We start from the raw sequence: 12,935 nt of genomic DNA on the forward strand, positions 1-12,935 counted from the left end.
AAAGGAAGATAGAGAAATTTTGTATAGTATTGAATAAGGAGAAGGATCTATGTACATAATTGCATATATATATATATCTCCTCTAGATAACGCAACAAAATACCTCAGAGAAACTGCAGGTTTGGTTCCAGACCACCATCATAAAGAGACTTTCTCAATAACGCAAGCCATAATCTTTTTGCTGATGGAGAGTCTTGCCTTCTATTTGTAAAAAAGTGCAATATCTGTGACATGCAATAAAATGAAGCTTAATAAAACAAGGTCTGTCTGTTAAAAAGAAGAAAAAGAGGCATGACAATGAGAAGACAAGACAAAATCATCACTATTTTCACATATGACTGCCCACCTCTTGCTCTATCACAGACACAGTTGGATCCCAAACTGTCAGGTTGCCATGACAAATATCAAAGACTGGCCCTCTAAACAACAAGAATTTATTTTCTCATGGTTCTGGAGACTGGAAGTCCAAATTCAAGGTGTCAAGCAGGCATGGGTTCTTCTAAGGCCTCTCTCCTTGGCTTGGAGATGGCTGCCTTCTCTCGGTGTCCCGTACGTGACCTTTTTCTCTGTGTGAGCACACCCCTGGTGCTCCTTCCTCTTCTTAACAGGACAGGGCTTTACTTTTATGAGCTCATTTAACCTTCATTACCTCTTTAAAGGCCTTATGCCCAGATATAGTTACATTGGGCATTAGGACTTCAACGTCTGAATTTGGGGGATCCAATTCGGTCCATAACTGGCTATAATCGGGCTTCTTGATAGCTTTCCTGCTGAACTGATCTAGAGAGGGAAGAGAAATAGGAAGGGTGAGAGACAGAGAGCCACAGTAAGCAAACACGCAAATTCTGCGTCTCCCCAGTTTCTTCACTTCTCGGAGAGAAGCCTGGTGGGGAGAAAGGGAGCAGTCATGTGACCCTAACAGAGTTTCTCAAGCCTGGCTGCTCATTAGAATAACCTGGGAGCTTTACAGAGTTGTCAGTGCCTGGGCCCCAGCCACAGAGATTTTGAGTTAATTGGTCTGGGGAAAGTCTGGGATGGTGTCTTTTTTAATTGAGATACACTTCACATACCATAAAACGTACTTTTTTAAAGTGTACAATTTACTGGTTTTAGTATAGTCACAAAGTTGCACAACTATCACATCTAATTCCAGAACATTTTCATCATCCCCCCAAAGAACCCGCTAGCAGTCACTCCCCATTCTTCCTGATCCCTAGCCCCTGGCAACCACCCATCGACTTGGGATTTGTCTATGCTGAACATTTCACATAAACAAAATCATACAGGATGTGGCCTTTTGAGTCCGGCTTCTCTCATGGGTTGCGTATTGTTTCGAAACCTCTCTGGGTGGGCAGCCAGGTTCGAGAACCGCTGTGCTAGCAGGGGTCCTTTCATGAAAACAAGAGAACTTCCAGAGGAATTCCTCTGAGCCTCACGTGGGGTCATTCCACAGCAAAAAAAAAAAAAAAAAAGAGTTTCCAGCAGCTTCAGCAGGAAAAGCTGATAAAGAGCTGCGATGGGTGGGCCCCGACTGGGTAGGTCACAAGCTCCCCACTGGCCAATCACAGTGGCCAGGGAATGATTGCAAGATTACTTCTTCAGACTTCAGCCAAAGGAAAATAAGGGAGTTACCGATAGATTTTAGATAGGAAGTGTGTGGGGGAAAACATAATTAGCTGTAGAAACACTTGTCCAGAAAGTTTAAACTGAAAAGGAAAATCAATTTAGACTCAGCATATCAAGAGTCTCATGCAATGATTCTACTAGTGGAAAAAAAAAGATATTCCTTGTTATGGGCTGAATGTTTACATTCCCCAGAACTTCTGTGTTGAAGCTCTAATCCCCAGTGTGATGGTATTGGGAGATGGGGCCTTGGAGAGATAATTAAGTGAAGGTTGTGAGGGTGCGAGCCCATGATGGAATTAGTGCCCTTGGAAGAAGAGGACGGGAGACCAGCGTTTTCTGTACATCATCTGAAGACACAGCAAGAAGGCAATTGTCTGCAAGCCAAGAAAAGGGCTCTCATAGAATGCAGCCGTGTTGGCACCCTGATCTTCAACTTCCCAGCCTCTGGAACTGTGAGAAGTAAACTTCTAAAATACCACCCAGTCTATGGTATTTNGTGCGAGCCCATGATGGAATTAGTGCCCTTGGAAGAAGAGGACGGGAGACCAGCGTTTTCTGTACATCATCTGAAGACACAGCAAGAAGGCAATTGTCTGCAAGCCAAGAAAAGGGCTCTCATAGAATGCGGCCATGTTGGCACCCTGATCTTCAACTTCCCAGCCTCTGGAACTGTGAGAAGTAAACTTCTAAAATACCACCCAGTCTATGGTATTTTGTCTTGGCAGCCCGCCTCAACTAACACATTCTCAAAGTGCAGTTACCCTCCGTAGGAAACACAGGAGCCTGAGTGAGGGTCTAGTTAAATGACACCATAGGCTCGCAATCAACAAAAGCCAGATTGCGGCGAACTCTGCAAAACAGATGATGGGTTTCTTTTTTACTTTCAGTAAACAAATGCAAGGAAAATAAAGAGACAGGAGGAGAACCAGTGAATCACAAGATATTTAAAGACATAGCAACCAGTCGCCATGTATGGATCTCATTTAGGTCCTAAATTTTAAAAACTCATGACATCTATGAGGACATTCGAAATCTAGAAAATAGATATTTCATGATATTAAAAATATTTTTAATTCTTTTTAGGTGTAATATTTTAAAAATCTTTTAGCCGTCCCTACTAAAATATTTGTGGGTAAAATGATAGGCTATGTGATATTTGCTTCCAAGTGTTCTGTGATGGCTTATAGATTGGAATGGGGAGGAGACAGGCCTCACCCGGGTTGATGGTTGTTGGTTCTGGAAGTAGGAGAACCCAAGGAGATTACAACAGTCTGTCTTCTTTAATGCATCAACAAAATTTTGCATACAAAGTTTAAAAGTAACCAAAATTTATATTTATAGCAAAGCAGTCCGCCTGCACTTTTATAGTGGTTTGAGTCTCTGCGAATATGTTAAAGTACTGAAACTACATTTCTTCTAAAGAGGAGGAGGAAAAGGAACACCCTGGGCTGGGGGGGGGGTGGAAAACTGCAGGTGAAAAGCCCAGTTAGGGGGTCGTTTGAGTGACCTCACAGATGATGACGATGGCAGGAGGGAAAAGAAAAGATAAAGAGATACTTAGAAAGTGAAACACTGGGTATTTGGTATATAAAGGAATGATTGTCAATTCTTCCAGATTTGGTGTCTGGTTGGGTGTGGGGAGTGACAGAGAGATGGCCCTTGAGTATGAGGCCCAGTCTCTGGGTTGGGGCAGAGGGTGGTACCATTTGCTGAAGTAGAAAACATCAGAAGAGGAGAAAGATAGGGGGGGAAATGGTAAGTTCAGGTGTTCACACAGTGACTTGGGAGGGCCCATGGGACACCCTGGTGGAGCTGTGCAGTTGATTCAGAGGTCCGGACAGAGGTCAGGACGATCTGTCACTCTAGAACCTGTTAGCATAGAGCAGGCAATTGGGGTCGTGGGGAACAATGAGTGTGTGGAGAGTGACTAGGAAGAAAGATAGAACTTGGAGAGGGAAGGAAAATCTGGACCCAGAAGAAGGCCAACTTTAAAAGGGGAGGTGGAGAAAGAGGAGCCCACAAAACAACTAGAAGGAAACAGAAAAGCAGGAGAAGAACTAAGGAGTGTACATTTTGTGGAGTTATAAGAAAAGAAACAGGGCAAGGGAAAGAAGTGCATGAAGAGAAGAACTTGAACTTCCTTCAGGTGTGAACAAGTTGAGCTGCTCTTTAGTGATACACGTGGCTGGTCACCGATGATTCTAAAGAACGTCCAGAATCACCTGTCCTCGTGGTCAGGATGTCTGCCATCCCGTTAGCTTCATCAACAGTTGTCTGTAGGACACGTGACTTTGATCCGGGGCAAAGGCTATTTGGCCCAGTCAAATATTCCAGAGGTTCAAGGAGCAAGATGTGCAAACAGGTCCCTTGCAATGGCTGCGCTGGCTCTATTTTATTTTATTTTCTATAATAACTTTTTATTTTTCAGTTAGTTGACATACAATACTACGTTAGTTTCAAGTGTATAACCCAGTGATTATACATTTATGTAACTTACAAAGCAATCACCCCGATAAATCTAGTACCCATCTGACACCATGCATAGTTATCATAGTTATTACAATATTGTTGCTTTGGCTCGATTTTTAAATGGCTCCACTTACAGCCCTGTTGGTTAGAGTGTCATCCCCATAGGCCAAGGTTGTGGGTTTGATACCGGGTCAGGGCACATCCAAGAATCACCCAATGAATGCATCAGTGAGAGGAACAATAAATTGATGTTTTCCTCTCTCACAATCTCTCCCTCTCTCTCTAAAAATCAATTAAAAAATTAAAATGTCTCCACTTATGTCAATTTTCACACCAGTTTGTCCATTTATTTTTATTTCTACCAATTTTATTATCTATTTTGAAGCTCTGCTATTTATTAGGTACTAGACATCATGTATGAAATACAGATATAATCTGAGGTTCTAGGTGATGGTAAGATTTATTTTGGATTCTGGCAGGCTGTTAGGGTCTGGAACAGAGACCCTTAATTTCCATTATTAGAAGGAAATTCTAATCAGATGGTGAATTAGATGATTTCTGATACACATATCTCCCAATGTCAGAGAAGAGGGATGTGGCATTCGTTCATGGAGCAAAAGAGTGAATGAATTCATGGCTGCGTCCCTTTCTTTGGACCAGTAGTGCATCCTGTATTTGCTCCCTTTATTTGGTTTTCATGTAAGACCTTAGTGTCTGTTAGTGCATCACTTGTATAACATGAAGTAAGAAATAGCAAAAGAAGTAATTCATTCTGAAATGAATCCTGTGACTCACAGGAATGACTTCCTGAGAAAGCAAGAAAAGGTTTCTTGGGACTGGGGGTAAAAATGGAAGGCACAGTCAGGAGTCGCCCCCTTTTGGTCAATAAGGTGAAATTTCTCATCTCAGATTTTATTTCACTGTATTTATTTATTTTAAATATGGAACTCTTTATGAATTTGTGAGTCATCCTTGCACAGGGGCCATGCTAACCTCCGCTGCATCACTCCGATTTTACTACAGTGTATGGGCCGCCGAAGTCAGCACTGGTCTCAGATTTAATGGTTTGTGGCACTGAGCCCTCTATTAACAACCGAACCAATGCAGAATTTCACAGAACCGGGGGCCAGCCGTTTGCGAAAACACACAGTGAGTTACTGCTGCTGCTGTGGTGAAGAGCCAGGGTCTCAGGACTGCAAGGTCGGAGGCCACCGAGGCTGAAGACTGCCAGCCTTAACCTTATCCTCATAAATCGACCCCCCTGGAGATTTCAGACCTGCCACTAGCTCTGGTGAACCATTAGCTGTAAAGAAATATTTTGAATTTAACTTTCCAATGTATTATAAAAATATCACATTTGTCCAAAATTAACCATTTTAGCCATACATTTCCTCCCTCCCTCCTTTCCTTCCTTCCTTTTTACCTTCCTTCTTTTCTTTCTCCTTACATCCCTCCTTGCCTGCCTGCTTCCCTCCCCTTCCCCTCCTCCTTCTCTCTCTTTCCTGTCTGAGAAACTTTATCCTTAACACTGTTCATGAAATAATTAGAGAATCTCTCTTTATTTTTAAACTCTTCTCTGATATCGTGATATTTAGGGTGAAATATAATGAACAAAATGGAAGAATTACCATTTTTGTTCCTAAGGGTTTAAAATGTATCAGAGATAATGATCTTTTAGTCTGAAAGAACTTTACCACCCCATAATTCATCAAAATTATCTTTAAAATTTTTCAATGTAAGTAGTCACCTATGAAGAGAAATTTCTACATTGTTCCAGCTGCTTCTAGGTCTGAGGGTAGACCCAGATCATCTTAGGATTTTCATTATTCTTGGAGTGGATTCTTTGAGTTTTGAACCCCGAGGGCAAGCAGGCACTTGTTCCCCTGAGTGGAGCTGACGTAACGCTTATTTAAGGGGTTGATGAAGGCTGCCCCTCCCTTAATACCTCTTGATGTGAATCCAGCGTGGTTGCCTGGGAGAAAGAGTGTAAACTTGTCTGACAGTCTTGGAGCCTCAGGGGGCCAAAGTCTGCAGGTCCCTCTCTTTGTTTGAGATGCAAAGGCAGAAAAACCTTCGGGGATAAATGAAGGACCTTTTGACAGAAAAGAAAACCGAAGTCTGTGAGGAACAACTCTGTGGAAGAAATCTGAACTGGAGGCCAGGGCTGGAAAGGTGGAGAGGCGGCTGGGAGGGGTCAAGGAGCTTAATGAGGATTCAAGGAGGACACACCTGGTGGCTCCAGGGTGAATGCCCACAGGTGACAATTAGTAGACTCTATTCGGCTTTGCTCTGTTGAAGGTGGCTAGGTCTCCAGTTCAGGTGAAAGTGTGCAGGAGAGTCTTGTTACAGTGATCAGCACCTTCTCCGCATCACACCTAGAAGGCAATGTCAAAGGCCAAAGTGGAGGGCTTCTCAGGGCGCCTCCCGGCTTTGCCACTCGACAAAGGCCATGAATTTGCAGGCCCCTCTGTTAGCAGTATGCATTTTGAGCATCCTCTCACTAGCCTTCTCAGCAGCCATATTCTTATTATGCTAAGTAAATTGTTTATCTGTTTGTACTAACTAAGAAAGGGTGTGAGTTTGCAATCCAACGACCTAGACCAGTCTGCGTTCATCAGTCCTGGGCCTCAGGTCTGGGCTGAGTCTTCACGGGGATCACAAGCTGTTTTCCGAACAGGGTGTGGCTGAGGAGGAAGCTCTGGACCCAACCGCTGGACGTGTTGGCGTGACCCAAGATAGTTTTGAACGGAGAGCGTGGATGCCCTGGGTGGTAGCCTTAGGGATCCAGGCCAGACCTCTGCAAAAAGAGCGAGTGTCCACCTAACTGGGAAAGGCCATGATCAATAGCCTCATGTTCATGGTCGACACTGAGGGTGGCTGGAAGGACTGGTGAACAAACCACACCTCCTCTTCTCTCTGCCAACGCCTGCAGTGGGCTAGACCCTCACTGACCCAAGTGAGTGCACCCTGAGGTTCCTGGACATTTCAGGGAGGAAAGGAGATGCCTTCAAACGGAGACTCGGAATGTCTTGTTCATACGGGCGGGCGGGTGCTCCAAGAAACTAATTGGAAAAATTAGAGACCTGACTTTGTGTGGGCCCCTAACTGTATGTGGTTGAAGCAGGTCAAACTAAGTACAAGATCGCCTAATCTGTTGCGTTGATCATCCCCCAAACCAATGCCGTTACCTTTCTGTGGCCTGTTGCCTTCTTTGTACATATGGTCCTGGGGTGAAGCTGGTATCCTCCTCAAGTTCTCGGTCTCCAGGGCACCGTGTTCAGACCTCGTCTCTTCCTCAGAGGCTCTGCTGAAGGAGGAGCATTTTGTAGCCATGTTTTGGATCACGTTACTCAGCCCCCTCCCTCTGGCCCCTGCTGATCGGGCCAGGGGTGAGAAACTGGCCCAAGGCAGACAATCCACAAGCTCGTCAGTGAACTATAACACCTGGCACTGAGAGATGAGCTTCAGCGAAACCGGTGGTCTTAGACGTTTTAACCAAGATACATGGAGAATGAGATATGGAGAAACTGGAATCTTCCTATCCTACTGGTAGAAATGTGAGTGGGTGCCCTGGCTGGCGTGACTCAGTGGATTGAGGACCAGTGAACCAGAAGGTCACTGGTTCCATTCCCAGTCAGAGCACATGCTTGGGTTTCAGGCCAGGTTCCTAGTTGGGGTGGGTGTATATATTGCACGTCGATGTTTCTAGCCCTCTTTCTCTGTCCCTGTCCACATCTCTAAAGCTCAATAAATAACATCTTTTATAAAAAATAAAAAATATAAAAATTATTAAATTATGTGCTTTAAATCATCAATTGTATGGTATGTGGACTATATCTCAGTGAGGCTGAAGTTAAAAAAAGGTATGCAGAGAATGGAACAGTGGAAGAGGAAGCTAAAAGGTTCAGATGAGACCACGTGTAAAGAGACCACACGGCCGTGGAGAGCCTGGGGCAGCCAAAGCTGTGTCATTTTACTGGCACCCGTGCAGTGGCCGCCTTCTCCGCAGACCCTTCCACCACTTCCTAGAACTCTGCCCCACAGAGCTGTAAGCCAGAAGAAGCCCACCCTGTCCCCCAGGCTGTGAGAAATCAGCTCCACCAGCCTCTGACTTTCAAGTTCATGCCACTGTTTGCTCCCACCCCGCAGCGGTGATCTTTGGAAGGAAACAGTTCCAAGACTCTATCGCTACAGAGAACCACATTATAGATGCCTCCAGAGCTTGTCCACTGTGATTTTCCATGCGACCGATTCCCGACCTAGGCCTTTTCGCTGGAGGTTTGTCTGTTCTGTCACCCCCTTCTGGTCTCACTGGGAGAAGGACACGCAGTGGCGTGTGGTTTTGTGAGGCTGAGCACACACGCCTTTGAGGCTGCGGGTTGTAAGCCGGCGCTTGTGTCTGTTCTGTCTTGCACAGCACCCGCCACCTAGGACTGGGTTGATCTAGGTTTCATTTAGAAATGTATGAAGGGGTATCCTTTCTGTATCTTGGTTTGGAATTGGACCATTCCTCTTAATCACTGCCCTTCCACATACATACTGTCGAGGGACCTTGACGGGTGACTGGCATGGTTAGGGACCAACTGCCAGGGCATTGAGGGTCAGTGTGCTCCTACAGGCAGCACACCTACCGCGCTCCTACCGTTCCTTTGTGTTTACCAATTGTAGGTTCCGGCTCCCAGCACCACGCTGCTTCCTGCTTCCGGTTCTCCCTTTGCTGAGGTCATTCTCCCCGGAATGGCCAGAGAGGCCGACGTGAGTGCTTCCCTGGTGGCATCACCTGCCCTGATTCTTCTGTCCTCAGCACCGGTGGGAGAGAGGCTCCCTGAGCAAGTGCAGGGAGTGCAGGCAGTTAGTCCAAGAGCCGACCCTGGGCCCCTCCGGGCCACGCTGCCCTTCAGCGCTGCTCCCTAAAGGCGGGGCTTGGGTGTTTCCTGGGTTCCAGGACTCAAAGATCTTTGCATTACACCTGTTGCTTGAGATTCTTTTTTGGGGGGAGGGTGTCTCTGTGTTCCCTGTTCTCCACAACTGTAAAATCCCTGCCTAGAATGCGTTGTGTAAAGAGGTCACCCAGACGTGAACGGGAGGTTGCAGAGATGACAGGGACGGTGGGGAGAGAACTGAGCGATGTGCCATTACCCCTCCCCAGCCTCTGCCCTGGTGCCGCCTTGGGGCTGGCAAGCAGGAGCGACCACAGACTTGTTCCTTGGCCCTTTTCTCCTGGCCATCAGGCGGCATAAGGGAAGACTGGTAGAAACAGGGCTCCAGGGGGCACGCTGTCTTCAGGATTAAATGTGTCCCGTGGTATAGAATTAGGCACATTTATTCTCACTGTTTAACTGAGGGAGAAGCGGAGGCTCAAACCGGTTAAGAGCCTACCTGAGCTCACAGTGAGGTATCGAGCGAGGAACCTGGAATGGGAGCTCCGCCTATCTGAGGCTGCTGCCTCTAGAATGCCTGTGGACGGTGCCGGCCAGTGAAAGAGAAGCGACTTGACTGTGACTTACACCAGGGGACCTGGAGGCAGCCCGCTGACATGCTCAGCACAGGGCAGCTTGACAGTAGACCTGCTCTGAACTAGAGGCAACGGGTGCTGCTGGCAGCCTTTGGGTGAGAGGGTGAATGAAAGATGGGTGGGGTGGGGTGGGGCGGGAGAAGAGAAAAGGGCTTCAGCAAGACGGAGAGAATGGGGCCAGGGAGCCCAGTTCCCTCTCCCTGCAGCCATTTCTCCCCTTCATTCCTTCCTCTCCACATGAGGGGCCGTTGAGCTGAGGAACCCCAGGCCACAGTCATTGCTCTCTCTACCCACAGGGGCTGAGGGAAGGGCAGGAGGACTGGAGACAGATTTAATTATTCAAGGCACAAGGGGACTTGAAACGTGCTTACTGGCAGCTGAGGGCCGAATCTGGCCTGCAGATGGATTCGGGGGGGCTTGCTGGTTTTTTTAAACATTTTTTTAAAATATAATTTTTATTTAATTCTTGTTCAAGTACAGGTTTCTGTCTTATATTCCCAACCCTGCCTTTTTAAACATTTTAAAAAATTAAAAATTGTGAGATTTCCCCCAACAGACTTCTGGTATTTTTGAAAATTGGAAAGTGTTTATAACATTGGACTCATTGACTCTACATGGCAACCACTGGCTGGGGCTGAACAGCAGCCGTCTGCCCCCCGACCCGCGCCTCACACTGTGACAGCTGGTTCTGCCATTCCTCCTCTACCTGGTGGCCTCTGTGAGCACTGGGGATTATACCCATGCAAGGCTTGGGCTGCAGCAGAGCTGACTGGGTGCTGAAGGAACCCTGGGATTGGAATCCTAGGTTCCTGGAGAATGTTGGGCCATGCTCGCTTTTCTGTGTGCCCTTAGACAGTGGTGCACATCAGATGGATGTTCGGCAGGAACAGGGTCCCAGAAACACGGACCCAGAGGAGTCTGGGGTCTGGGGAGTGGAAGCCAGTGCCCCAATGAGAGCGCGGACAGTACGTGTCAGTCAGGGTTCTCCAGAGAAACACGTGCATGTACATGAGCATGTGTCTGGTTGTTTTTTTTTGAGATTTATTTTAAAGAATTGGTTCATGCAGTTGGGGGGACAGGCAAGTTGGAAATCTATGTCAGGCCGGCAGGCCCGAAACTCAAGCAGGATCTGATGCTGCAGTCTGGGGGCAGAATCTCTTCTTTGCTGAGAAACCTGTTTTGCTCCTGAGGCCTTCAACTGATTGGATGAGGCCCACCCACATTATCAAGGGCCATCTCCTTCATTTAATGTCATCTGATTGTGGCCCTGGCTGGCATAACTCAGTGGATTGAGTGTGGGCCTGTGAACCAGATGATTGTGGTTCGATTCCCAGTCAGGGCACAAGCCTGAGTTGCAGGCCAGTTCCCGGCAGGGGCCAGTTCCCAGCAGGGGATGCAGGAGAAGCAACCATACATTGATGTTTCTCTTCCTCTCTCCTTCCCTTCCCTTCTAAAGATAAATAAATAAAATATTTAAAAAATAAAGTCAACTGATTGTGGATGTTAACCACGGCTGCAAAATACCTCCACAGTAGCCACTAGACTAGGGTTTGATTAAATAGCTGGGTACTATCCACCAGCCAAGCTGACTATACAGTGGTAAGAGCCATGGGTTGAGGAAGGGAGCCAGGGGTCCCCACGGTTTCTCAGTGGGTAGGCAGGAGGGTGACCTGGGTATTTGTGATGCGATGAGCCTTGGGAGGAGCCCTGGGAGGAGCCTCCTGGGAAGACCCCCCCATTCTGCCCAGAACTGCAGCCCTTTGCTCACAGGAGAGGGGGGGGTTGCATGGAGGAATGTGGTGAATGGGACACAAGGAGGTGACATCAGCTGGCTCCTTCCAGATATTTGGTAATAAAGGGAGTAAACTGAGAAGCAAGAAACGTTCGTTTTTGGTCTGCATTTTAGTAGGTGAAGGAGAAGGAAGGAGCCAGTTGGTTGGCAAAGAGGAAGTGGAAAGGAGCAAGGGAGGGGTCAGGGGTGGCACTTCTCTTTGGACAAGAGGAGACCTTCTTCCTCAGCAACAGGGCTGTGGAGAATCACAGCCTCCGTGTGGGCCAACCCAAGACATCAGGGCCAAGCTCTGGCTAGAGTAACAAGGACAGGAAAGGGAGTGTTCTAGAAAAGTCCCCCTCTACCTGGGATACTTTTCCAGTCCCCTTCCTTACCTCCTTCAGGCTGGCTTCCAGTTGCACCTGGAACTCTGCCCCCATTGTCTGCGCTTTAAGTCTGGCGAGGACCCGTGCAGGTGACCTGTGGTCACTTCCCACTCCCTTCCACTGAGTGCAATGGTAGGACATGCCTGGCTCCTCCGTGCCTCACTCCGCTGGTCCTAGCCCCGCCCCACCCAGGGCAACACTGGGCCCGGGGACTGAAACAGCTCTTCCTGGCCTCCACTGGTCCCTAGTGGGCAGTGCTGGACAACAGGCAGCTTGAGTAGCAGGAAAGCAGGGGCACGCCCAAGCACACACAACTGGAGGAATCTAATGTTTAATGTTTCCATAGCTACAGAGTACATAACATGGCAAATACACCCTTACACTTGAGGCTTACTATTGTTTTTATTTTATGTAGAGGGGGAGGAACCACACTTTTTTCCATGCTTAGGTCCTCCAAGGGATTAATCCAGCCCTGGCCGTGGCCCTTTCGCAGAGCTCAGAGGATGTGGAGGTACGTTCCAGAAACAGAGAGCACTGCTCAGGAAGGGCACGCTGGAACACGGAGGGCATGTGAGCCTGCCTGGGCTTTTTTCTGTGCCGCCTCAAGGTTGAAAACATGCTGGAACATGGAAAGAAAGATATTTGCCGGAGTGACTCGGACATGTTCCAGCGTTTTCCCACAGGCTCCTGCACAGCCCAAAATAACTGCAACCCTGGATCCCGCCCCTTGGCCTATGGTTACATTTGTATAGTGTTACAGAACAGCGGGCAAAGTGGCCACACTCACATGGGAGCTGCAGGAATGCACAGCCCAGAATGGAGACCTCGCAGCCTGGTTGGGCTGGGATCCCAGGGAGAACACAGAGACCCAACAGGAAGAAGTGTGGACTCACCAAAATCCAGGCTACCGCGTGGGGCTGTGGTCAACACCCATCTTTCACAGAGGAGAAAAAAAGCCCAGAAAGAGGAAAGAACTCGCCCAAACTTATACATCTGGGGATTACAAGAAAAAGTTGCTGGGAGAGCTGGCCCTGAAGTCTTGTTGGCTAATACTGATACTTGTTTCGGAATAAATGCCAGTTTAGCCCAGTAATCATTAAGATCTCAGGTCAAGGGGACTCGAAGGGTCTCCTGGCCGTCCAGGGTGCCTATGTGCCCAGCACTGGAC

At 47.6% G+C, this 12,935-nt stretch overlaps 1 long non-coding RNA gene and 1 other non-coding gene across 2 annotated transcripts; both read right to left on the minus strand.

The window, feature by feature from the left end:
- Positions 1-353: 353 nt before the first annotated feature.
- Positions 354-11,884, minus strand: LOC118996272 (uncharacterized). The gene is made up of 3 exons (XR_005068457.1): positions 11,777-11,884; positions 6,325-6,470; positions 354-780 (listed from the first exon to the last, which is right to left on the minus strand). It is a non-coding gene; the product is annotated as an uncharacterized LOC118996272 (long non-coding RNA).
- LOC118996327 (U6 spliceosomal RNA) lies at positions 5,031-5,138 on the minus strand. The gene has a single exon (XR_005068469.1). It is a non-coding gene; the product is annotated as a U6 spliceosomal RNA (small nuclear RNA).
- Positions 11,885-12,935: the final 1,051 nt, after the last annotated feature.

This window comes from Sturnira hondurensis, unplaced genomic scaffold (assembly GCF_014824575.4).
Source record: "Sturnira hondurensis isolate 20B ecotype Veracruz unplaced genomic scaffold, ASM1482457v3 Scaffold0011253, whole genome shotgun sequence".
In the NCBI taxonomy this organism is placed as follows: domain Eukaryota; kingdom Metazoa; phylum Chordata; class Mammalia; order Chiroptera; family Phyllostomidae; genus Sturnira; species Sturnira hondurensis.